The 25108-nt window shown below is 40.6% G+C and overlaps 1 pseudogene across 1 annotated transcript in view; it reads left to right on the plus strand.

Annotated features, from left to right (window-relative positions):
• The window catches only part of LOC146462399 (cytosolic endo-beta-N-acetylglucosaminidase-like), a 37246-nt pseudogene that overhangs the window by 2207 nt on the left and 9931 nt on the right, over positions 1-25108 (plus strand). The window contains exons 3-11 of the transcript XR_014857155.1: positions 12093-12384; positions 15032-15183; positions 15968-16136; positions 17090-17214; positions 17713-17824; positions 19294-19460; positions 21020-21058; positions 23013-23164; positions 24511-24715. The product of XR_014857155.1 is annotated as a cytosolic endo-beta-N-acetylglucosaminidase-like (transcript). The remainder of the gene's footprint in view (positions 1-12092; positions 12385-15031; positions 15184-15967; positions 16137-17089; positions 17215-17712; positions 17825-19293; positions 19461-21019; positions 21059-23012; positions 23165-24510; positions 24716-25108) is intronic.

The raw sequence follows: 25108 nt of genomic DNA on the forward strand, positions 1-25108 counted from the left end.
TGCTTTTTAATTTGATTTGAGCCGTGCGATCGTCATAAACAAAAACAAATTATCAAGACCCATCTAACTACAAAATTAAAAGGATTTGAAAGAACGTTTGAAAGAAACAGCGCATAGTTACGCGGGATGCCCTGAAGGGGCATACCGTGTCTAAAAACGGGTCGATTTCTTTTTTTTCTTCCTCGTAGTCACAAATCGGTACATTAATTTATTCATTAAACTCTCCCCTCTCCTACTCGGGATGTATTGTTCTGATTGTCTTCAACAACAGCAGGCCAATCAAAATCCATTCTTGTCGCTTATATCGCGAGGGAGGGGACCCACTCACCCCTACCTGTGTGACGTCAATGCATCATTTGATATATTTATTAAAGACGGATTAAGTCGCGCCATATTGTTTTAACATGTTCTGGACTCAAGTGTGCCGTTTTCAAAGGGAACTTTCACCAGTTTGAAGCGGTAAATCGAAAGAATAACTTCTAAGAAGCACCCGACACGTAAAACGATGGAAATTGGTGAGTTCTTAGTGAAGGAATCGTGCTTTGTTTGACAGTCTTAGGCCACGACGCGAGACAGAAAAGAGACCATTGAGAAGCTTACGTTATCGTAATGGAATTTGACAAATTTCCACTGATAGTCTGAGTCGCGTAACACACGGAAAACAACGTAACGCGATCGTCGTGACTCAAACTATTCCATTAGCAAGGATAGTTTTATCAATCGGCGAAGCATACAGTTGGAATAAATGAATCAGCCCCAGCATCACGCGTAATGCCAGTATAGCAGGCATCTTGTTTATACAAAATCAAATGCAAGTATTGCTAAGTAAAGATAACAAGATATTATTCTAAGGGTGAGATTAATGAAGCAACAGGATATTTTAAAAAAGTAACTTTAATTGGTGAATTGCGAACAAAACACATTTGGAGTTAACCAGTGCCGATCATATCTCTTGTGTGCTATTCTCCGGTTGACTACAGGTTCTTTTATCATGATTTCCAGCCATAAGCGAACGTTTAATTTGTCACGAAGCTTAACTTTTCATATTTTCTGCGGTTAAGAGGAGGATTAATTTTTGTGGCCTCGCAAACCTCAAATGTCAGTCAAACTCCCTTTTTTTAGCTTACGCGAGCATCGCCGGGTGGCGTGATTGAATTAACTAATCACATCGCCCAATTCACGTTGTTGTTGGGGGCTTTTGCGCCATTTGTCAAGGGGCAAGCCGCGGAGACGGCACGTTGTTTACGAGGATTGTGAGACGGATTGTGAGGGAAAAGAGCACAATCAAAAAATGTCGACAACTGAAGACAGTGTAATGAAAAGGGAAAGAACGGGTTTTCAAAAATTGTGCTACCTCTACCGAAAAATCGTTCGCAGCAGGCATTACGACATGACTGAAACGGCCTTTTGAGGGAAAAAATCGCCTGAAAAGGTGAGTTAAAGATTTAGACAATAAAACAATAAGATTATCAGGTCAATGAATTCATTTTATGATAGTAAACAAGATGCCCTTAATCGGCACTACTTAATGTAGCCCCATTTATTCCCCCTGAGATGGTTCGCAGATATTTAAAAACTATCCTCCCTTCTAATAAGATTAAATTTAGAGATACAGTTTTTTCGCTTATTTTTATAGTCAACTGTATCCTCCCTTCGCAATTGAAAGAATTGAATGCTTTTATTCAGAGAGACTGCGTGATATTCTATCGTTGTGTTACTGGGAATCATGATACCGGGAATAACTCTGCAATAACGTCATGGCCCCGCTGAACTGGTCTGGCTTCCTCCGCGTTAAATTATTTGATCTGTTTGTAAAAGCATTGTTTCTTAACTGTGAACTCTCCCAATTTTCACCGTTTCAATTTTCGAGTACTACCTAGAAGTTATTATTTCGATTTACCGCCTGAAAAACGTTTGTTTTATTTCTAAAAACGGCAGATCAGAGACTAAAAATTCATACATGTGGCCGCCATTGAATGAAAACAACCTTCTAAGGGCCTGTTCACATGGAGGTGGGGGACCCCAGGTAGGTGAGGTACCTCATCTACCCGGGGTCAGAAAAAACAGGCCTTCACATGCAACCCCGGGGCGCTGGGGTGAGGTTTAAAAAGCTACCGCGTGATCGCTAAGTACATATATCAATAAAGATGGCGGATGGAAGACACTTTTCGTTTCGTTGTTCTACGGGCACGACTTCACCTTCATCCGAGACCGGTAGACCAGCTTGGTTATCAGACTCGACAAATGCACCTTCAACTCCTTCAGAACTTTCTTCAATGGCATTGTTGTCGATGTTTTGAAGGTGATATCTGCGAAAAAGCTCGCCACGCTTGTACTGAATTCAGAGACAATTGCCCGGATGAACATCACCCCACCCCACCTCCAGCATTCACATGGAGAAAACTCACCCCAGCTAAGCGGGTTACCCGCCTCAGCTGACCGGGCAACCCGCCTCGGTGAGGTACCCCACTTCACATGTGAACGCAATCAAGAAATAAAGAGAGATTGTATGGAGAGATTGGTAACCCCACCGAAGCGGGGTACCTCACCTACCTGGGGTCCCCCACTTCCATGTGAACAGGCTCTAAATGGTGATTTGCAATGACGTCACACAGGTAGAGATGAGTGGTTCCCCTCCCTGGTGATATACGCGCCGATAATGGATTTTGATTGAGCCGTTTTTGTTGAAGACAATCAGAACAATAGATCCCTTCTGGGAGAGGGCAGAATTTAATCTAGGTTTAATGAACAAATCAAATGATGATTTGACGTCACAAAGGAAGGGATGAGTGGGTCCCCTCCCTCGTGATATGTGCCTAAATAATAGATTTTAACTGGGTCGCTTCTGTTGAAGACAACCAGAACAATACATCCCTACTAGGGGAGGACATATTTTAATGCATAAATTAATGTGTCGATTTGTGGATACGACGAAGAAAAAACAAGATGCCTATACTGGCATATACGCGAGATGCTGTGGCTGATTTATTTATTCCAACTGTATGCCTCGCCGATTGATAAAACTATCATTGCTAATGGAATATTTTGATTCACGAAGATCGCGTTACGTTGTTTCCCTTGTGTTACGCTACTGAGGATCTCACCGCAAATTTTGGAAATTCCATTACGATAACGTAAGCTTCGCAATGACCTCTTTTCTGTCTCCCATCGTGGTTCGGGACTGTCAAACAAAGCACGATTCCTTCGCCAGGAACTCTCCAATTTCCACCGTTTTAGATGTCGAGTGCTTCTTAGAAGTTATTCTTTCGATTTACCGCTTCAAAATGGTGAAATTTCCGTTTGAAAACGGCACACTTGAGTCCACAACATGTTAACAATATGGCGCCACCAATTTAATCCGTTTTTAATAAATATATATCAAATGATGCGTTGACGTCACACAGGTAGGGGTGAGTGGGTCCCCTCCCTCGCGATATAAGAGACAAGAATGGATTTTGATTGGCCTGCTGTTGTTGAAGACAATCAGAACAATACATCCCGAGTAGGAGAGGGGAGAGTTTAATGAATAAATTAATGTACAGATTTGTGGCTACGACGAAGAACAAGATGCCTATACTGGCATTTACGAGAGATGCTAGGCTGATTCATTTATTCCAATTGTATGCTTCACAGATTTATAAAACCATCCTTGCTAATGGAATAGTTTGAGTCACGAAGATCGCGTTATGTTGTTTCCCTTGTGTTACGCCAGTCAGGGTCTCACCGGAAATTTTGGAAATTCCATTACGATAACGTAAGCTTCTCAATGACCTCTTGTGAGTCTCCGAGCGTGGTCTAAGACTGTCAAACAAAGCACGATTCCTTAGCCAAGAACTATCCAATTTCCACCGTTTTAAATGTCGAGTGCTTCTGAGAAGTTATTCTTTCGATTCACCGCTTCAAAATGGTGAAATTTCCGTTTGAAAACGGCACACTTGAGTCCACAAAATGTTAATAATATGGCGCCAAATTTAATCCGATTTTGATAAATAAATCAAATGACGCTTTGACGTCACACAGGTAGGGGTGAGTGGGTCCCCTCCCTCGCGATATAAGCGACAAAAAAGGATTTTGATTGGCCTACTTTTGTTGAAGACAATCAGAACAGTAAATCCCGAGTAGGAGAGGGGAGGGTTTAATGAATAAATTAATGTACACATTTGTGACTACGACGAAGAAAAACAACATGCCCCTCTAATGGCATTACACGAAATGCTTAGTGAAGCCCCAATTATTCCCCATTGTATGTTTCGCAGATATTTAAAAACTATCCTCCCTTAGCAATTGAAATAATTGTCTGAATGGTTTTATTCAGATATATTGCGTGATACTTATCGTTGTGTTACTAGGAATCATACCAGAAATAACTATGCAAAAACGTCATGACCCCGCTGAACTAGTCTGGCCTCCTCTAGCTCTAATCCGTCGTGTTGATTATTCGGTCTGTTTTTTAAAGCGGAGTTTCTTTGCTGTGAACTCTCCCAATTTCCACCGTTTCAACTGTCGAGTACTACCTAGAAGTTATTATTTCGATTTACTGCTTGAAAAAGGTTTGTTTTCTCTCTGAAAACGGCAGATCAGAGTTTTAAATTCATACATGTGGCCGCCATTGAACAAAAACAACTTTTCGAAATGATGACTTGCTTTGACGTCACACAGGTAGAGATAAGTGGGTCCCCTCCCTCGTGATATACGCGCCGATAATAGATTTTGATTAGGCTGTTTTTGTTCAAGACAATCAGAACAATAAATCCCTTCTGGGAGAGGGTAGAATTTAATCAAGGTTTAATGAATAAATCAAATAATGATTTGACGTCACAAAGGAAGGGATGAGTGGGTCCCCTCTCTCGTGATATGTGCCGAATAATAGATTTTGATTGGCCTGCTTTTGTTGAAGACAATAAGAACAATACATCCCCACTAGGGGAGGACATATTTTAATGCATAAATTAATTTGTCGATTTGTGGCTACGACGAAGAAGATTTTTTTTTTTATTCATAGCAACGACACATACAAACAATACTACGTTACATGACTATTTGAGTTACACTACTATTACTACATTACGTTACATTGCTTGACCTACTTACAGAAATTGTACTTACATTGCTTGTATTCTTTTTAACTAATTACGAAATAAATACACGTGCTACGTCATCCTGCATACGATGCTAACACAACACACACACACATACATACACACGCACCCCACCCACACATACAAGAGATAATAAAAAATTCCCCTTACTCAACTTTCATACTTAAAGTGCTTCACGCATCGTAGTTGCTGAGAGTGGTCCACTTAGCTCTATATTTTTCGTAATTAGAATTTCTAATGGCTATTTGTCTTTCACATTTGATCTTGCCGTCTAGTAAGGCAAGAAAGACCTTTAAATTTGGAGTCTCAGACTGGTTTCTTGCAAGAAAAACATGATATTTAGCAATAAGAAGATAATGGTTTAACGCGTAGAAGGTGGTCGTTTCAGGTTTGTAACCGTACAGGACGACGAAGAAGATACCCAACCCAAACCTAGACACGTCCTGCCTTACGGGCATTCCGTGTAACAAGATGCCTGCTATACTTGCATTACGCGTGATGCTGGGGCTGATTCATTTATTCAAACTGTATGCTTCGCCGATTGATAAAACTATCCTTGCTAATGGAATAGTTTGAGTCACGACGATCGCGTTACGTTGTTTCCCTTGTGTTACGCGACTCAGACTATCACCGGAAATTTGTGAAATTCCATTACGATAACGTAAGCTTCTCAATGACCTCTTTTCAGTCTCGCGTCGTGGTCTAAGACTGTCAAACAAAGCACGATTCCTTCGCCAGGAACTCACCAATTTCCACCGTTTTAAATGTCAGGTGCTTCTTAGAAGTTATTTTTTTTATTAACCGCTTTAAAATGATGAAATTTCCGTTTGAAAACGGCACACTTGAGTCCAGAACATGTTAACAATATGGCGGTAAAATTAAATCGGTTTTTAATAAATATATCAAATGATGCGTTGACGTCACACAGGTAGGGGAGAGTGGGTCCCCTCCCTCACGATATAAGCCACAAGAATGGATTTTGATTGGTTTGCTGTTGTTGAAAACAATCAGAACAATACATCCCGAGTAGGAGAGGGGAGAGTTTAATGAATAAATTAATGTACAGATTTGTGGCTACGACAAAGAAAACAAAAAAGACAAGATGCCTATACTGGCATTTACGCGAGATGCATTTATTCCAACTGTATGCTTCGCAGATTTATAAAGCTATCCTTGCTAATGGAATAGTTTGAGTCACGACGATCGCGTTACGTTGTTTCCCTTGTGTTACGCGACTCAGACTTTCACCGGAAATTTTTGAAATTCCATTACGATAACGTAAGCTTCTCAATGACCTCTTTTCAGTCTCGCATCGTGGTCTAAGACTGTCAAACAAAGCACGATTCCTGCGCCAGGAATTCTTTAATTTCCACCGTTTTAAAGGTCGAGTGCTTCTTAGAAGTTATTCTTTCGACTTACCGTTTCAAAATTGTTTATTTTCTGTTTTAAAACGGCACACTTGAGTCCACAACATGTTAACAATATGGCGCCACCAATTTAATCTTAGATTAATGAATAAATCAAATGATGCTTTGACGTCAAACAAGTAGGGGTGAGTGGTCCCCTCTCTCGCGATATACGCGACAAGAATGGATTTTGATTGGCCTGCTTTTGTTGAAGACAATCAGAACAACACATCCCGAGTAGGAGAGGGGAGAGTTTAAGGAATAAATTGATATACCGATTTGTGGCTACGACGAAGAAAAAGAAATCGACCCGCTTTTAGACACGGTATGCCCCTTCAGGGTATCCCGCGTAAAAAGAAATCGACCCGCTTTTAGACATGGTATGCCCCTGAAGGGCATCCCGCGTAAAAAAAAAAGAAATCGACTCGTTTTTAGACACGGTATGCCCCTTCAGGGCATCCCGCGTAAAAATAGGCGCGCAATGCGTGCGTGTAGCTACTGCATTGTTGTTTCCATTGTTATGTGAATACGGTGCTGTTTAGTATGTACAGCTATTTTAGAAAAGGTGGTCCTACGCGTACGCTTGGGTACTCATAGAACGACAACCTTTTTTGAATTAGCTGTTTACAGCTATTTCATCTAAGGTTGTCGCGGCTCAAGTGTACACACCCAGACCGCAAAGGAGCATGTGAGGTAAAAATAAGTGGTTATTCGACAAATGACTGACAAACTGCAAGATAAAAATTGGTCGGGGCTCAGCCCAAACAATAGCTTTGTATGACTCGACAATATCTTGTCGAGATTTTATTTTCAATGGATTTTTCTCAGAACGCTCAGATGCGGCTAGCAATAACATAAACATGAGGCATTGTTTTCTCATCAAGAGCTAAGTCCTTGTGTAAGTGGCGTCTGATTTGCTGGCGATCCCCAGGCATGTTTTTTGAAGGTATCTAGCGTGACTATCATCCCCCAAGGGGCTTTATTGCGTATCACGCGCACTAAGACACTTGAGTTTCGGGAACGTGTTTTAGAAATCCCATGGCACTTATTCCTGGCTCGCCCCTTTGTTCTTTCACCGCGCTTAGGCAATATTAAGCGAATGTACAGTTGTTGCCTTCTTCACCTTTATTTGTTTGCAAATCTCGGGGATCTTACAGGCCTATATTGGCTCACCAGTATAACGCTTTCATCAAGAAGTCGCTCTCAGCAGGGTTTAATCCCGCACAGTATTCCTCGCACAGTTTTCGTCGCGGGGGCGTTACATTTGCATTTTGTAATCGAGCGCCTGCAGCTTTTATTAAATCACAGGGCGACTGGAACAGTGACGCGTATTTAGTTTATCTCACTATTTCCAACGCAAATAAGTTTATAATCCTCCATTCTATCACAACTAGACTCTCTCCCACATCGTTATTTTCGTTTCTTAATTTTTCCCCCTACCTGCATCCTTTTATTACACGGAATGCCCGCAGGACAGGCCGTGTCTAGGTTTCGGTCGGGTATCTTTTTTTGTTCTTCGTCGAAGCCACCAACTTGCACATTAATTTATGCATTAAAATATGTCCTCCCCTAGTAGGGATGTATTGTTCTGATTTTCTTCAACAGAAGCGGCCCAATCAAAATCTATTATTTAGGCACATATCACGAGAGAGGGGACCCACTCATCCCTTCCTGTGTGACGTCAAATCATCATTTGATTGATTCATTGAACCTGCATTAAATTCTGCCCTCTCCCAGATAGGATTTATTGTTCTGGTTGTCTTCAACGAAAACGACCCAATCAAAATCCGTTATCGGCGCGTATATCACGAGGGAGGGGACCCACTCATCTCTACCTGTGTGACGTCAATGCAAATCATTATTTAGAAGGTTGTTTTCGTTCAATGGCGGCCACATGTATAAATTTAAGACTCTGATCTGCCGTTTTCAGAGAGAAAACAAACCTTTTTTAAGCGGTAAATCAAAATAATAACTTCTAGGTAGTACTCGACAGTTGAAACGGTGGAAATTGGGAGAGTTCACAGCGAAGAAATTCCGCTTTCAAAAACAGATCGAATAATTAACGCGAAGGATTAGAGCTAGAGGAGGCCAGACCAGTTCAGCGGGGTCATGACGTTATTGCAGAGTTATTTCTAGTATGATTCCTAGTAACACAACGATAAGTATCACGCAATATATCTGAATAAAACCATTCAGACAATTATTTCAACTGCCAAGGGAGGATAGTTTTTAAATATCTGCGAAGCATTCAATGGAGAAAAATTGGGGCTACATTAAGCATTCCCTGTTAATGCCATTAGCCGGGCATCTTGTTTATGCATTAAAATATGTCCTCCCCTAGTAGGGATGTATTGTTCTGATTGTCTTCAACAGAAGCGACCCAATAAAAATCTATTATTTAGGCACATATCACGAGAGAGAGGACCCACTCATTCCTTCCTTTGTGACGTCAAATCATCATTTGATTTGTTCATTAAACCTAGATTAAATTCTGCCCCCTCCCAGAAGGGATCTATTGTTCTGATTGTCTTCAACAAAAATGGCCCAATTAAAATCCATTATCGGCGTTTTTCTCACCAGGGAGGGGAACCACTCATCTCTACCTGTGTGACGTCAATGCAAATCACCATTTAGAAGGTTGTTTTGATTCTATGGCGGCCACATGTATGAATTTTTAGACTCTGATCTGCAGTTTTTAGAAAGAAAACAAATGTTTTTCAAGCGGTAAATCGAAATGATAACTTCTAGGTAGTACTCGACAGTTGAAACGGTTAAAATTGGGAGAGTTCACAGCGAAGAAACAACGCTTTCACAAACAGATCAAATAATTTAACGCGGAGGAAGCCAGACCAGTTCAGCGGGGTCATGACGTTATATTATTGCAGAGTTATTCCCGGTATGATTCCCAGTAACACAACGATAAAATATCACGCAGTCACTCTGATTAAAATCATTCAATTATTTCAATTCCGAAGGGAGGATACAGTTGACTATAAAAACAAGCGAAAAAACTGTATCTCTAAATTTAATCTTATTAGAAGGGAGGATAGTTTTTAAGTATCTGCGAAACATATCATGGGGAATAAATGGGGCTTCATTAAGCATTCCATGTAATGCCGATTAAGGGCATCTTGTTTTTTTTTTTCGTCTCTTTTCTTATTTCTTTTTTCACTTTGGGTTTGGGGGTTTAGGGTGTTGTCTCTTCAGTAGTATCACATCCGTTTACCCCATCTGCTGAGTCTGTTTATTTTAGTAATTGAGTGTTTTTATTGTAGATATGTTAAAAGTATTAATTACTACATTAGTTTCCGTAATGGATCTCTGTAATTCGTGTATTTAAATAAGACCTTTAGATGTCGTGCGTGTCAAAGATCATTCATTCCTGTGTTATCCTTTGTGAAAGCAAGAGCAACCCACCCACCTCACCCGGGTTTAGGGTGTTGTCTCTTCAGTAGTATCACATTTGAATAAACATCCATTTACCCCATCTGCTGAGTCTGTTTGTGGTAGTAATAACACTAGTATTTGCATTTGAGAAAAAAAGACGTACTACCAGATTCAAAGTAAGAAAAGCTCTAAACAATAAGTTTGTTTTTATAACCTGTAAAGTCTATCGAAATTGGATGCTTATCAAACTTACTACCGGCATTATCGTGCGCCAAGAAAATCGATCGTGATCCCAGGGTCTCCGAAAGCCGCTTCGGAATGCTTGTAAAATCACAGGCGGACCACCCTCTGTTTGTGTCGTGTAATGACTGTTTCCAACTTGAGACTTTATATTCGCGCGGCACGATCGGTTGAAATTTTTACTGAGTAGAGATATTTAAAGACGTCTTTTACCTTAATGTTGAAAAAAAGTGTCAAGGAAATGTTGATTGAGTCACGCGTGGTGTTTTTTTTTTGCCATTCCGAGCCGTAGAAACCCTTCTCTGGCGCGTTTACTGTTCAACATTGTTGCCGAAGGCCGGTACTAGAGTCTCAAGTCTCAAATTGCAAACAGTCATTACACCACACAAACAGAGGGTGGTCGGCCTGTGGTAAAATCGACTCACTAGAGTCTCAAGTCTCAAGTTGCAAACAGTCATTACACCACACAAACAGAGGGTGGTCGGCCTGTGGTAAAATCGAATCTATTCATCAAAACGATAACATTGTAGCTACTCGCGCATGCGCAGTAGCTACAAAAAAAAAAAAAAAAAAAAAAAAAAAAAAAAAGAAATCGACCCGTTTTTAGACACGGTATGCCCCTTCAGGGCATCCCGCGTAATTATTTCAAGCTCATCAATTTCCAGTTATAGGCATAAAAAAATTGAAAGCAAACATTTTTTTCACCGAGGGTTTAAGCTGAAGTTTTAACTCATTCAACCTCATAACTTGATTCTTATCACCGAAGAGTTCACATGTCTTTGTTTCGAATCTGGCGAAGATCCCGGTGTCTTGTCGAGATCGTGGTTGTCTCGGCAAAGATTTTGGTTTCCTCGTCGAGATCGCATTTGTCTTCGCGAGATCTCGCCTGTCTCGGTGCTCTCTAAAAATCTCGCCGCGAATCTCGGCGAGATGGAAGAGGCAACCACAATCTCGGCGAGATCTCGTGTTTACATGTGAAAAGTCGCACCGTGTGATTTCATATCCTGTTTACGTGTAGGACCGTCATGATTATGACGCCATATTGAAGTGGATATTGAAGACTGCGCATGCGCTAACCGTTCCAGACTCTTGGGAGAGTGACTTCATGCTGGAGCGAACGGCCGTACCGCGTTTACATGACCCCGGAATGAGTTTTCGTACCGGATTGAAAATCTCGCTCCAGTACAGTCACCGGGGTGAACTCGCACCGGTATGACTCGCTCCGGTATGAGATTTTGTGCTGGTATCATGTAAACAAATACAGAACCACAAGAGGGAACTGGAGTGAACTCGTACCGGAATGAAAGTCGCGCCGGTAACATGTAAACACCCCCAAAAATGTCGCCGCGAATTACTGAAATCTCGCCGAGATCTCGCCTCCTTCGGCGAGATTAACGCAATTTCGGCGAGATCTCGATGAAATTTTTGCCCTCTAAAAATCACGCCGAGATCTCGGTTACCTCGGCGAGATCTCGCAGAAATTTTTTGCCCGCTAAAATTCTCGCCGAGATCGCTGAAATTTTTACAAGGGAGGTTAAGGGGCTAATAATTTTCCTTCGAGATTCTTGTTTGAGACTCTTTTATTCGCTTTTTGAACGTTGCTTAGTGTAAGTCTTATTACAGACAATATTGTCTGTCCCAGAACAAGAGATCCTTCTGGCAACCTTTGGTCTTGGTCAACTTAAAATGTATCTTAATGTTCAGTTTACTTGTTACATCTCGGGAGAAACATACCCGAGAGGCAATAACTATGTTAAACGAGAGAGTAGTTTGGATGTTACAGTTTATGTCCAAAATTGTCCCTTTCTTTCGTGTGAAACGTGCCGAATGCGCATTTTATTTTCTGTAAAAATTACAGGACCAATTCGCCCCTCCCCCCATTATCCTCTACTGGATGTACTGGACGTTTTAATTTACTGCTCATAAGTAACGTTTTAAGGGAATCTTTTCTTTTTTGTAGGTTTGTTCAAGGTGTCGACTCTGATGACTGTTACGTTATATACCACTGGTACCTGATCGACATATTTGTGTACTTTAGTCATCATTTTGTTATCATACCACCCCCATGTTGGACCAATGCTGCCCACACAAATGGTGTTCCAGTGTTGGGTACTGTGATTCCCAATTTTGCACTATGCAGCAAGTTCTTAGAGGACGAATCATCGTGGCAGAGTCTGGCTAATCAACTTGTTGACATAGCTGAGTATTACAGATTCGATGGATGGTTCTTAAACATAGAAAACGACATTGAGGTACTACTCTTACATGGAAAATTTACCTATAACAATAATAATTTCATTTAGAATTGTCCCTCCAACTCCCTTTCCAGGGCTTTCTGTGTCTGGTATTGTGTGCAAGATACCCGGACGTTCCTTAAGATTAAGGAGAACATTCCGGAGTACGCACGTGGTGTACCGCGCTTTTGCCCAGACGGTGTAGCAGATAAGGACATACTCCATGAGAACCTCCGAGATCCTCAGCTGTGGTAGGACGTCAAGGGGCAAGGGAAGAAGAGAAGAAAGGACAGTGTTGGGTGGGTGAGGCGATTGTCCATCCAAGAAGAATTTCTGCTACCCGTGAGACAACAACTGAGAAAACCCGATACTCATGCATGGTGGAGCCCCAGCAGATCAAGCAAAGATCAGAACCCCAGCAGACCAAGCAAAGCTTGGTGGCAGTAACGTTGGCTATGCTAGGGATTCTGTGTCAATGCGGTTCTTGCCTTATACAATGAAACTTCAGCCAACTGCGGGTAGGTACGACAAGACGAGCAAATGCTAACTCTGTAGTGGGCTTGGTGTTGCGCACATGAGATGCCTTGAACTAGACAAAGGGTTGACAGGGCGAGGGTACCCACGTGCGGACTACTGGTTTTAAAGAACACCCCTGCCACTACCAAGAAGAAACTAGAGATGCCGGGAGTCCTTGGACCCAATGCACTGTTGCACCAAGTTTGTTGAACAACTCCAGCATGGGGCTGATGCTGAACCAAAGGTTTCAGGAAGCAATACCTCAGGATTTGGCTGAATGCCTATTTCTGGTGCCCCAAACTAAGCAGTAAGTGTAGCTGTCACTAGTCCAGTCTCTGGTCCCAGTGCGCTGGTGGAATCTCTCGGCGTACCAGTAGCTGCAAATATTCAGAAATCAAATGCCCTTTTGTTGTTGATGGCACCAAGAAATTCTTCCTGATACAAGTGGTGAACCTATCTCTGAAGGATGTCTCTTTACAGCCGTAGTTGCGCCTTGGAACTGTTCTTGGTGCAACAAAAGTTACCCGTGGAGAGCAGCTGTGTCCCGCTCTCTGAGACCAGAGATCAAGAGGCCTTCCTCATCGGAACCTGTAAACCCTTCAGTGCTCCAGAGAAAGCAATATATGAGAAGTGAGACGCGTTGCGAATATTCCCTTTTTATTCAGATATGTTCGCTCGCATGCAACGGAGATAGCTTCGGAAAATCCACCAACGTCCAGAACCGGCTTTGATGGCATCCCAGTGAACGAACGCCACAAGCAGATTTCACCAAACGAACTGGCTGAAAGAAGTGAATGAGGATTTACAGGGGCTGTTAGACAAAGGTGTCATCAAAGCCAAGCCAGAATACCAACGGCGCCCTGATCGTCTAGAAGATAAATGATGACCTACATTTGTGTGTGGACTATCAAGAACTGAACGATTGAGTGAAGCAGGATGCCTACCCCCTAAAAAGGACAGGCGAGAAGTTTGGATGCCGCATAGAACCAGATACACTTTGACCACAAGGAAACCTTAACCAGTCCCTTTGGACCGTTTGAGTACACCCGGACACCGTTCGGTCATAGGGAATCCCCTACCTGGTAGGAGAGACAACAAGCCAAACATACACAGTGCGGACGATACCGTGGAGCTCCCAATTCATTTCCCTACCAATGGCTTTCACAGCGTGAGGGATGTACAGAAACTCGTAGGTCAGGCATCTTCTTAACCAGCGGGACCATGTCGTGAGGAGAAAGGGAGTCCTCTTTCATACCAGTAGTGATAAGCACGACAAACAGCCTCTGCAGCTACGTCTGCCTTGCAGTATTCAACGTGAGCTTCTCATCAAGGCTTAGAAAAGAGAACCGATCAGTTAGTGTATGAAGGCAGTTTAAGTGGCCTGAATTCAACTGGTATGTCAATCCGTACATCTCTAACTGTAAGTGATGTGTCCTAGCAAAAGGACCATACCTGTCCACCACAGCACTGGAAGCGCCAGCAAGGGACTTCACACCGTTGAAACTAGACTCTGACAGCAGAGAAATGTACTGGTGCTCACCAATATGCTCAGGGCTCATTTAAACACTACCTACCAGCCATGAGACACGAATTTCCTACAACCCTAGTCAAGAAATGGTTCCAGTTGCATGGCCCCCCAAGCGTATCCGCTGCGATCAGGAAAGATGCTTCGAGGGTGAAATCGTTCAAGAACTCTGCCTTCTGGTGTTACTAAATCCAGAAACTGCCCCTTCCACCTTCAGCGAGAGTGCTTCAGTTGCAGTCTTTACAACTACTGCCAACGCTGCCAAGCGACAACAAGAGGAGATGGTCCTAACTCCTTAAATCTGATGTTTGGAATAGATCTTAAACTTCCAATTGATTTACTATTACCTTCTAAACAAGAGGAACCTCCATCGCTGGGTATCTCCGCACAAAAGACGATTTCGTGTCATTGAAAGTGGTATATGTATAAATATAACAAGTGGACAAACGAGTATAACCCATTAAAAAAATGAAGGTGTGAAAGGAGGCTGTTTAATTGGCTTAACCCATTTTCTTGATTGCGAAATCTCTCTTCTAGAAATAAGCGAGTAATCTGTAAAGCGCGCGCCATTATGGAGATATATCGTCCTTCTTATGTATTTCTTGTTTGACGTATCTTTTGCAGCCAGCAGCTCATGTCAAGAATCTAGAGGAATTTGTAACATATTTAACATTAAAGATGCATCAGCGAATCCCCAATTCTCTCGTTATTTGGTATGACGCCGTCACTCGTAAAGGAAACGTTAATTATCAAAACGAACTCAATGCTGAGAACAGGTAATCCAGCAGCCTGAGTTGCTCGAAGCATGGTTAGCGCTAACCCGGGTTAAATACCATGACAACCTATAGGTTTTAATACCTCTTAACCAATGGTTAGCGCTAACCATGCTTCGAGCAACTCAGTCCAGTGTTACAGTGACAAACATAGCCTTATCAATTCTGACATTTCTGCAATGTCCACTGTGATGGCAAAGTGGATAAATTAAAGAATAAATAGAACAGGTTATAATGATGTTAAAAATGTTGGAGGTGTAGCCAGGCATGCTAAAAAAGAATTAAAAAGTTGTTGACACTGGCTAAAAATATATATACTGGACGTTTCGGCCACTACTGTTGCCTTCTTCAGCAAAGATAAAAATGCAAATATCCGAGCAGGACGCTGTTAGATATTTGCATTTTTATCTTTGCTGAAGAAGGCAACAGTAGTGGCCGAAACGTCCAGTATATATATTTTTAGCCAGTGTCAACAACTTTTTAATTCTTTTTTAGGTTATAATGATATTTAAGTATAGCTAAATGTAGTCAGGTGGCAATATTAGAATATATAATTATTATATTATATATAAGGTACCACTAATCAAAACGTATTAGTTGTATAGTATAAATAGAAGAAAGATCCTTGCAGTTATTTACGCAACTTAAACAGTTGCAAATATATGTTCCACACATTAATTTTCATAGTTGTGTGGAACTCGCCTCAAAATTCAGCCCTGATCAATTTTTGTGTCCCTAGACAGTGAATCTGTTTTTATTATTTTGCTATGATTTTTGTTAATTATAGAGTGTTTTTTGACGCATGTGATGGTATATTTCTGAACTATTGGTGGTCCAAAAACACCTTAAAGAACTCTGTAAAGAACGCTGGGCCAGATCGCCAAGCGGATGTCTATGTTGGAGTGGATGTTTTTGGGCGTGGCTGCCTCGGAGGGGGAGGGTACAACTCGAAAGCGGTATGTCGTTACAATAACATGTTTATCGTTTGGATGTTAGTACTTGATTTCTTATGTGACTGTGAGGCTGTACATTAATAAGGCATTCTCGTGGCTTATACTTTCAGTTCTAATTTCTGCAAAGTAGAAACACTACTGAGTGAAACAAAAGAATAACATTTGGTTCAAATCGTTCACGTTTCCAGTATTTATCAGCAACGTAATTGTTTGAATAAATGGGCAAAATAATTATGCATTTCACTCGGGTACGTACATTTGTATCAAATTGGAAATGCATTACTAAATTTGTATTACTTCAGTGGGTGACGCGTTGCCTGGTTTCCCACTCTGCCGCCAACTGATAATGTTGAGAATGATGCAGAAGTTTGAGAATTTGAGCGTCATTCGCAACATAGGGGCGCTAGTATCGGGATTGTTTCATGCTCATGCGTAACACCACACGTTTTGCTTGGTCCCTCAATCAGCTTTGTGTATCGCACAACTGGAGGTTGAAGACCTTCAGTAACAACACCAATGTCAGCTGATTCGGATTATCTTTCCTCCTGGCTTCTTTATAACCTTATATGTTGTTTTCTTTATCTCCATTATTACATTGTTTTATATTTTTCTGTTACTCTATCTACTTTTAAGTTTCTTTTCTATCATTTGTGTTAATTGCAGTGCACCCAGTCCTTGCGTTTGTTAATTCATCCTTTGTGTAATTTTTACTCTATCTTAAATTGTTGTAAACATGAAGAAGTGAATAAAAAAGTGTATAAATTACGAAAAGGCAAACCCAAAGCAAACATGAAATTACTTTCGACACCCAATAGAAAACTACTTTAATGTACTAATGCCAAATTACTGGTTAAGTGGGCCGACGCCTCTTTCTGCGAAAGGGCGGTAAGTTAATCCAAGTGAAGCAGTTACTTTTCTACCCAATACTCTTCAAGCTTACTATCAATTGTTTGTAGGCCTTAAAAGTGATAAGAGAGGTAAAAAAATTGTCTGCAGCACTCTTTGCTCCTGGATGGGTCATGGAGACACAAGTGAAAGGATCCAAAAACGTCTCCTTAGACTTCTTTCAGAAAGAAGACAAGTAAGATTTTTGAATTAACAATCACTTCATATGTGTCATTTGATGTTCACTTTTTGTTTTGGACATGTCAAATCGAAAACGTAAATGTAAAAAGCGATCCTATATTGTTACTGTCGTATCCTCTTAATACATAAATTAGGGGGATGCTATTCATGAAACTAGCCCAGAGAAAGACACACAACTAGTCGACCATGTGCTTTCTTTATTACTTAATCCCATAATACTCTCTGCCTAGGTCAGTACATCATGTAATACAGAGAGATACTATAGGAAAATTTATAAACAACGCATCGCTAGTTGACAATCGACGGTTTTTTTCTCATGACTGACTTGATGTCGGTTTCAATTTTACGAGTTTGCTGCTAAGCAACAGTGTTGTATGAAAATTGTTTTGTTTTTTTTAATGGTAAATGACTTGCTCTTTGTTGTGGTGAGAAATTTACACTAGTGAGGTGATCTTGTGCGTCCTTATTGGTCTTTTTTACTTTTTATTCCAAGGTTTTGGGGTCTTTTAGCCCCGTACTGTACAGTACATTCAGTAATAAGGAAGACGCCATTTGTAACATCTTTTGGCCGCGGTTGTGGAAAAACTGCCAGCATAGATGGAAAGGTAATTTCTCTACTTAACCGGTTCCTTCATATGACGTTTGTATGGTCCGTGTTTCTTAATTCCTAACAAAACTTCTACGAAATCCCTTTTAGGTGGTTCCAGCTTAAAACATGTGACCTCTCCTCTCGGCCCCCCCCCCCCCCCCCCCCAAATGGAGTGCAGTCAAGGCACTGCCTGTACTTTGTTAATCGCTCACATAAATAAAATATTTTCTTGAAGAGGTCTCCACAAATTGCTGTGGTTGGTACATCATCTGAAAGCTACGAGAATATAGGTCCATCTACAAACGATCATTTCTGTTCAAGAGAAGTTCAATATGCCAAAAATTATGCCGTATTTCACTTACTCACTCCGGCAACGTAAGATTCAGTTTAACGAGACCCGAACAACAAAAATATACCAAAACTACAGTGCTAACCTTTTCCATCTGTAATTTGTTTCTTTAACCTGTACATGTCAACAAATTGCTATGCTTAATACTTCACTGAAGAGCTTTTAAGCTCTCCAGTGAAGTATTAAGCATAGCAATTTGCATAGCATTTGCAATTTGCAATAGCATAGCAATTTGCAAAGCATAGCAATTAAGCATAGCAATTTTTAAAAAAATCCTACCGTCACGTCAGCTCCTTGTGTCCAATATAAGGCTACACGGTTGTTTATTTTATGCAATTTGAAAACAACTGGCGCACACACTAATTTAGATAAAAGTTATTGCATTATAGATGCCAGCATGGAGTTTTGAAAAATATGTTAAAGAAAGATGAACTCAGTAAACTGGAGGATATTTCACTTACTGCAACCTTCGCAGTAAATTTAGTTTAGTGCTCATGTAATTCGAATTATCTTTGATGAGATACGATGTAACAGACAGAAGTGGGAAATGTCCTTTCCTCGATCTTGAAAATAATATTCGCTCATGTGCGGGAGGGAAATTTGTTTCAACCAATCAGAATTTCTTCTCAGATCAGGATAAGAATTACGTCATCAGTCACAATTTATGCAGTTGTTGCTCAGACGTGGTTTTGCATGAAGTCCGGAAGTGGTGCTACAAAACGGTATCTGGCTCCCAGGTAAACACACCCTCTCGCTCATAATTTTCGTTGACCTTCCGTGGGCAGGCGAAGCCGGGTTATTTCCAAATAGTATAGTATGGATAAATGCAAAAAAAAAAAAAACAAAAAAAAACCCCACGGAGAACATAAAATCTTCTCCGACATTTTGCCTTTTATTAAGTTTTAGCTTCTTAAACCAAAATTTGAGAGTTAAATCGATGCTTAGGCTACGAAAGCAGAGCCATTGTTTCACTTTGCCAAGAAAAAACAAAACAAAAGGCAAGAAAAGTTACGGGTAATCGCAGTATGACATCAAAGGCAGTGAAAACCGAGTGTTACATATTACCATAAGTATTCATTAATGCTTTTCTAAAGATAACTTTTGATTTTTTCCCTGTCAATTCTTGGATTGATCAGGTTGTTCGTTCACATCCTTGGACAAATCTGAGTGCCCAACAGTGTCAACCCACATTCAGCAACACATTCTCCAATCTGGGTACCAAAGGAACCCTGGGCATCAAATCTGTGACGTATACCATGGATGAGGCCTACAATGGGGGTGGCTGTCTGCTAATTACTGGTATGTTATTTCGCGCATCTGGTTATATCTGTATAGATACTTTTTTTATATACATACATTTTTAAATTACTTTGTTATTGACACTTTTTAATTGTAAAAATTTTATCTATTTGATTGAGTATAAAATATGCACCAGGCCTAACGTACCTTGCTATACATGCATGGGGGAAACTAGCCTTCATCTTCACGAACGTTTTGGTGAAGATCGCGCTCCATCCAAAATCATCATCAACTTCCGTACCTTCTCCTGTCGCAGAACATTTCAATTTACGCGGACACAAAGATGGCAAAACGAATTGGTGCAATTCCAAAAACGAGCGGCAAGAAATATTCTTGACGCCGAAAGAAGAGCTTCTCCTGTTTATTTATTTAACACTTAAAAGTCAGTGTTCCCTTTTATGTTGAAGCCTCTGTGAATCGATGCACCTTAACCTATAAAAGGCTGGATGGCAGTGCCGCTGAATCCATAAATTACATCAGTACTTACGAGAAACTGTGACATTCTTAATAGGATAACCAGATTTGTAACACCTGGATTTAAGTTGTCTTCGTTAAAAGAGAAGTTCTGGAGGTGGCCAAATTGTACTTTCACTGCAAGAGCTACCAAAGAATGTAACCTGTTCAATGCCAACCTCTAAAAGGAGGTCAAGTGCCAAAAAGTTTAAACGTTCACTTCATAACTCAATCTTAATAATAAAATTGTTAAGCAATCATTCCTGTAAGTTTTATTTCCCATTCGTTTTTAACATGTTTTTATATAGTGTTCATAGTCTGTGAGTACCATGAGGTTAGTTTAATTACGTTTAAATGTCACTCTCGTTCAATAAAAGTTTTACTTACTACTACTAGTACTCACTCTGCAAATGACATCCAACTCATCCCTTTGCAACTTAGTACATAGCAAACGGGACTCTGTACGAAAGGCTCTTGAGGCCAACTTTCTTGACAAGGCCAAGACACTGGAACAACGTCCTATAAATAAATGCTACAAGCCACATTGCTGAAATTTAATCTATCAACTAGCGTTGGCCCTTAAGCTTCATTTGTTTCATTGTGTGATTTTTTTTTTATTTCTATACCCTTATTTTTGAAAACAATCCCGCTCAAGTAATGCTTCTTTGAGAGTGTGCTGTGAATCGTCAAAGTTCCCAATATTAATATAAATACAAAAGTTTGCATAATAGTATTTTTCCGTCTGCTTCCCCATCTTTCTCCTTTTTGTCTCGTCCATATCATTCTGAACCTCCTCGGTGCCATAAAACCCGTGATTCGGTGTGATTTCAAGAAGAGCACTCAAGTTTTCATCGACCACCTTTTCAAAAATTCGGGTAGACATATGACGTCCCCGTAACGTAGTTACGCAGTAAGGTTTGTAGCCCCGAACAAGGTTTGTTTTCCAAACCGCGTAGCGGAAAATCTTTAAACATATATTACATCCATCTCCTTTTTTTCGCTGCCCTGGGGTCCGCCTTGCCATTTATAATTTATTATCTTAATTATTTTTCCTAACCAAGGTCTGCCAAAATCAACAAGTTTTCTCGGTGCTTTTGCCAAATTACGCAGAGCTAACCCCTCCGAAGAAGAGACGAAGAGTGTGGTGAGGTAGGGTAACATGCATCCTCAGAGACCCGGGAGCAGTTAGTCGGATAGCAGGGATTTTCGTGGGCGAACGCTTACTGTAAGAACAGTAAACTTTGCCCACGAAAATCCCTGCTCCCCGCTATTTCAGAGGATGGGTAACGTGTATACGAAAGATAAACTTTGATGAGAAGGGAGGCTAATAGGCTGTCATAGGTTGGAACTGGATTTGATGGGATGGGGTGGAATGAGTCGAGATGAGATAAGATGAGTTGAAATTTGAGATGGGATGAGATCAGATGACATGAGGTGAGTTAAGATAGGGTGACAGTAAGCGGCGATGGGTTCAAATGAAATGACATGTGAAGGGACTGGAAGGATGGCATGAGACGATATTACTTTGTCAAGTAAAAGCAATATGTATTCTATCTATACAACTTGCACTATTTTTAAAAATGCCTGGCCTTTGATTTGAGTTTGTCGAAAGAGATAATTTAATTAGGAAAATATGACCTTTGCTCCTCGTACATTTGTCGGCATTGATTTTGGCAGTCAGCTACGTGAGATGAGATGAGATAGGGCGACACGGAGCGGCGATGAGATCAGATGAGATGAGTTGGGCTCAGATGGGATTGGATGGGATGAGAGATGTACTGAGGGACTGGATTGATGGCTCATAAGAAGAGATTGGATGGGTTGGGACGAGATGTTAAGCGACAAGGGACTTTTTAAAGTGCGAGATTGTTTTTTTCCATCTCCACTATTTACACCAGTAGGTCTTCTAACAGATCCGGACCTTAGCACAAATGCCCAGACACGTCTACCACAACATGGATACGCGTGGACCTCCGCATTGACTTGACTTTGTCATGCTAATGAGCTCAAACTAGAGGGAAACAGGTGTGCATGGCTATCGAATGGTGATTTTCTCGGGTCATCAGCTATGCGCTTGTGTGAAGAAACCCTAGTGCTTCCACTGTAGTGTTTTTAGTACTTCACATACCACTACCTGGGATAAAATGAGTTTGGATAAGACGGGAAGGGGTGGGATAGGATGGGATGGGATGGCATGAAATGACAACCTGTGAGTGGCTGTGATGACCGAAGTAAGATGGGAACGGCAATTTCTGCCACTCTGTATGAGTAAATTAAGCAGCTTTTGTTGAAACAGGCCTAGTATTCGATCATTCAATACTTTATTTAAGGAAACTTAGTCAGCTACCGTCTACAATATAGAATTTGCAATCAAATTACACATTGAGCTTGGCAAAAAGGCAACAGCACAGTTAATGTTTGTGACATCAGAGAGTATTATTACTCAATAACAAAAGGGAAGCAACAAACGTCTTCTGGATTTTTCGAGCAACTATTCAGCAAACGTATCAGAAATTACAAGGAACGTGTGGACAGCCCAAGATAGAATGGGGTGAGATTGGGTGAATGGGATGAGCTGAGATGGGATGGGATGAGAGGGATACGATTAGATGGAGTGGGATAGGATGGGACGTGATAAGAAGAAATGAGATGGGATGAGGTGGGATGGAACGAGGTAAGATGAGATAAGATGGATGGGATTGGATTCGGATGGGATAAGATGAAATGAGATAAGATGGGATGAGATGGGATGGAACTAGGTGAGATGAGATAAGATGGATGGGATGGGATGAGAAGAGATGACATGGGATGGGATGGGGTGAGATGAGATAAAATGAGATGAGGTGGGATGGGATGGGATGGAACGAGGTGAGATAAAATAAGATGGATGAGATGGGGTGAGATGAGATAAAATGGGATGAGGTGGGATAGGATGGGATGGATCAAGGTGAGATAAAATAAGATGGATGGGATGGGATGGGATGAGAAGAGATGAGATGGGATGGGATGGGGTGAGATGACAAGAGATGAGACGAGATGAGCTATGATGGGATAGGGTTGGAATGACATGTGTCTCCTGACTCTGTGCTACTTTCTTTACCAGACTGTTCAAAGCTGATTTTGACGTAACCGGACCCCTTCTGTTGTCATTTACGTTCAAGTTGGATCCTAAACACTGCGTCGATGTGGCATTACAGTTGGACACTAACAGGATGCCAGCATATCTCCTTCTTTGTCCAGAGACATCAGATCAAGGTACATGTACTTTGAACGAGCTAAGTGTTCTATTCACAACTAGAGTACGTAGTACTGGTATTTTCTCAGTTATGAATGGCTTTTGATAGACACCATGGTTTTTACATTTTATTTTTGGTTTTTACGGCTGCATGTCAGTTTTTTAAAAAACATACAACACAGAACAGAACAAACAAACAAACAAAAAAACAGAAAGCACTGGCACCACTAAGCTAATTAGTTAATTTCCCTTACTTCTTTGCCTAAACTAAAAACTGAAACGAGTTCTATATTTTTAAAAACAGGTCTTACTTCTTTACTTGACCTTCTAGGGGTAGGGGTGATTGCAATGCCAGGAAATGCATTTAAAATGGGGATCATCAAACCAAAATAAATGTAAATGGCATAAAGATTTTTTAGTAAAAAGTGGAAATATTTACTATGGAACTTAAGAACAGAAGAATCCAAATCAAATTACGAGTTTGATACTCATTAATATTGAGCCATTCGAAAGTAGTGGAATAAAGGCTAGATGATTCAAGGTTACATCAAAGTGTTTCCTAGAACAATTAGAGAGTGGAATGTCTTATCATCTGAAGCGGTTAATGCCCCTTCCCTCATGGCATCAAGTAAACTACCTTTAAATTGGTGGTTCTTACTTATCTTTTTTTTTTGTCTATTTATTTATTTATTGTTTACTGGTTCACTACCGCTGACCGATTTGTAATTTTTGATGACCGATTTGCATTTTTGATAGATAGATAGTTTATATGGCATGAAATCTAGTTTCAAGTTCACGTTTATTAAAAAATGCAACCAAGAAAAACAAGAAAGTAGACTGGCCAGTAGGTAGCGAGTGCTGATTCAGGCGGGCCAGACTACTTTAACAACTATTAAAGAATAAAACTATTGTTATTATTATGTTTATTACAACCAAAGACATTTAGAACGATGGAAACAGAATTTAGGAAAGGTTAAGAAATCATAAGGAGAACAGTTCTAAAAGTTGAAAATTAACCAGTTGTAACTAATTAGCTAGACATACTTACTTTGTTTAGTGACAATATTACAATTGGCATCGAGTAAAACGCATCATGAAATGTTTGAACAAATTTATGGAAAATAAACGAGCTCCGTGGGAGCGCATTGTTTTATTGTCCAAGACAGTACGAGAGCTAAGTTATTGTTTTCGCAGTATTCCGAGATTGTGATTAAGGTTTTCAAAAGTCATATTTGTTTAAGCAATTCCATAGTTGAACCTCAGCGCACTATCGCCCCAGGCTGCCACCCGTTTCCTTAGTAGACTATACTTTCTCATTTAGATTCAGATACCAATACTCAGAGTACGGTACTGGTTTACTTTATAGGTTCTAGCAACACAGAGGATCCTGACTTCACTCGCAAGCTAATTTGTCGTTACGGCATTCCAAATTCGTCCTCATCCTCCATGTCTCCCATTGTTCCAGAGCAATATAGACTGTTTGAACCTGCGACTGGTGATCTCTACACCACAGTAAAGCAGGATCAAGGGTTAAGAGAGGAAGATGAGGATGGTGTGACTTGGTGTACTAGGTGATGACAATGATGATGATAGCAATGACGAGAATGATGATGATGATGACCATGATGATGTTTATGATGAAAATCATTATTATCACGCTGTAACCTACTGAGAATATGAAAATCGCACCGGCTTTAAAGCTAAAATCACATAAGCACCAAATGATGTTTAGAGTAAACATGTTAAAACTTAAAGATACCCCTTGGTTTTGTGAACATATTTGCAGTTGTATGTTCGCATTAGCGAGGTATAAGTGTGGACACATTTTATGCCTGGTTCCCTAACTTATACAGTTTCATCGAACTGGAATAAGTGAAGACTGACCATATACTACAAAGCTGATCAAACAACGTATATTGTTTTCATTAAATAAGGTTTGGTATGACCACATCGCTTAATATTAA

This window comes from Pavona decussata, unplaced genomic scaffold, assembly GCF_977016875.1.
Source record: "Pavona decussata unplaced genomic scaffold, jaPavDecu1.1 SCAFFOLD_189, whole genome shotgun sequence".
Classification (NCBI taxonomy): domain Eukaryota; kingdom Metazoa; phylum Cnidaria; class Anthozoa; order Scleractinia; family Agariciidae; genus Pavona; species Pavona decussata.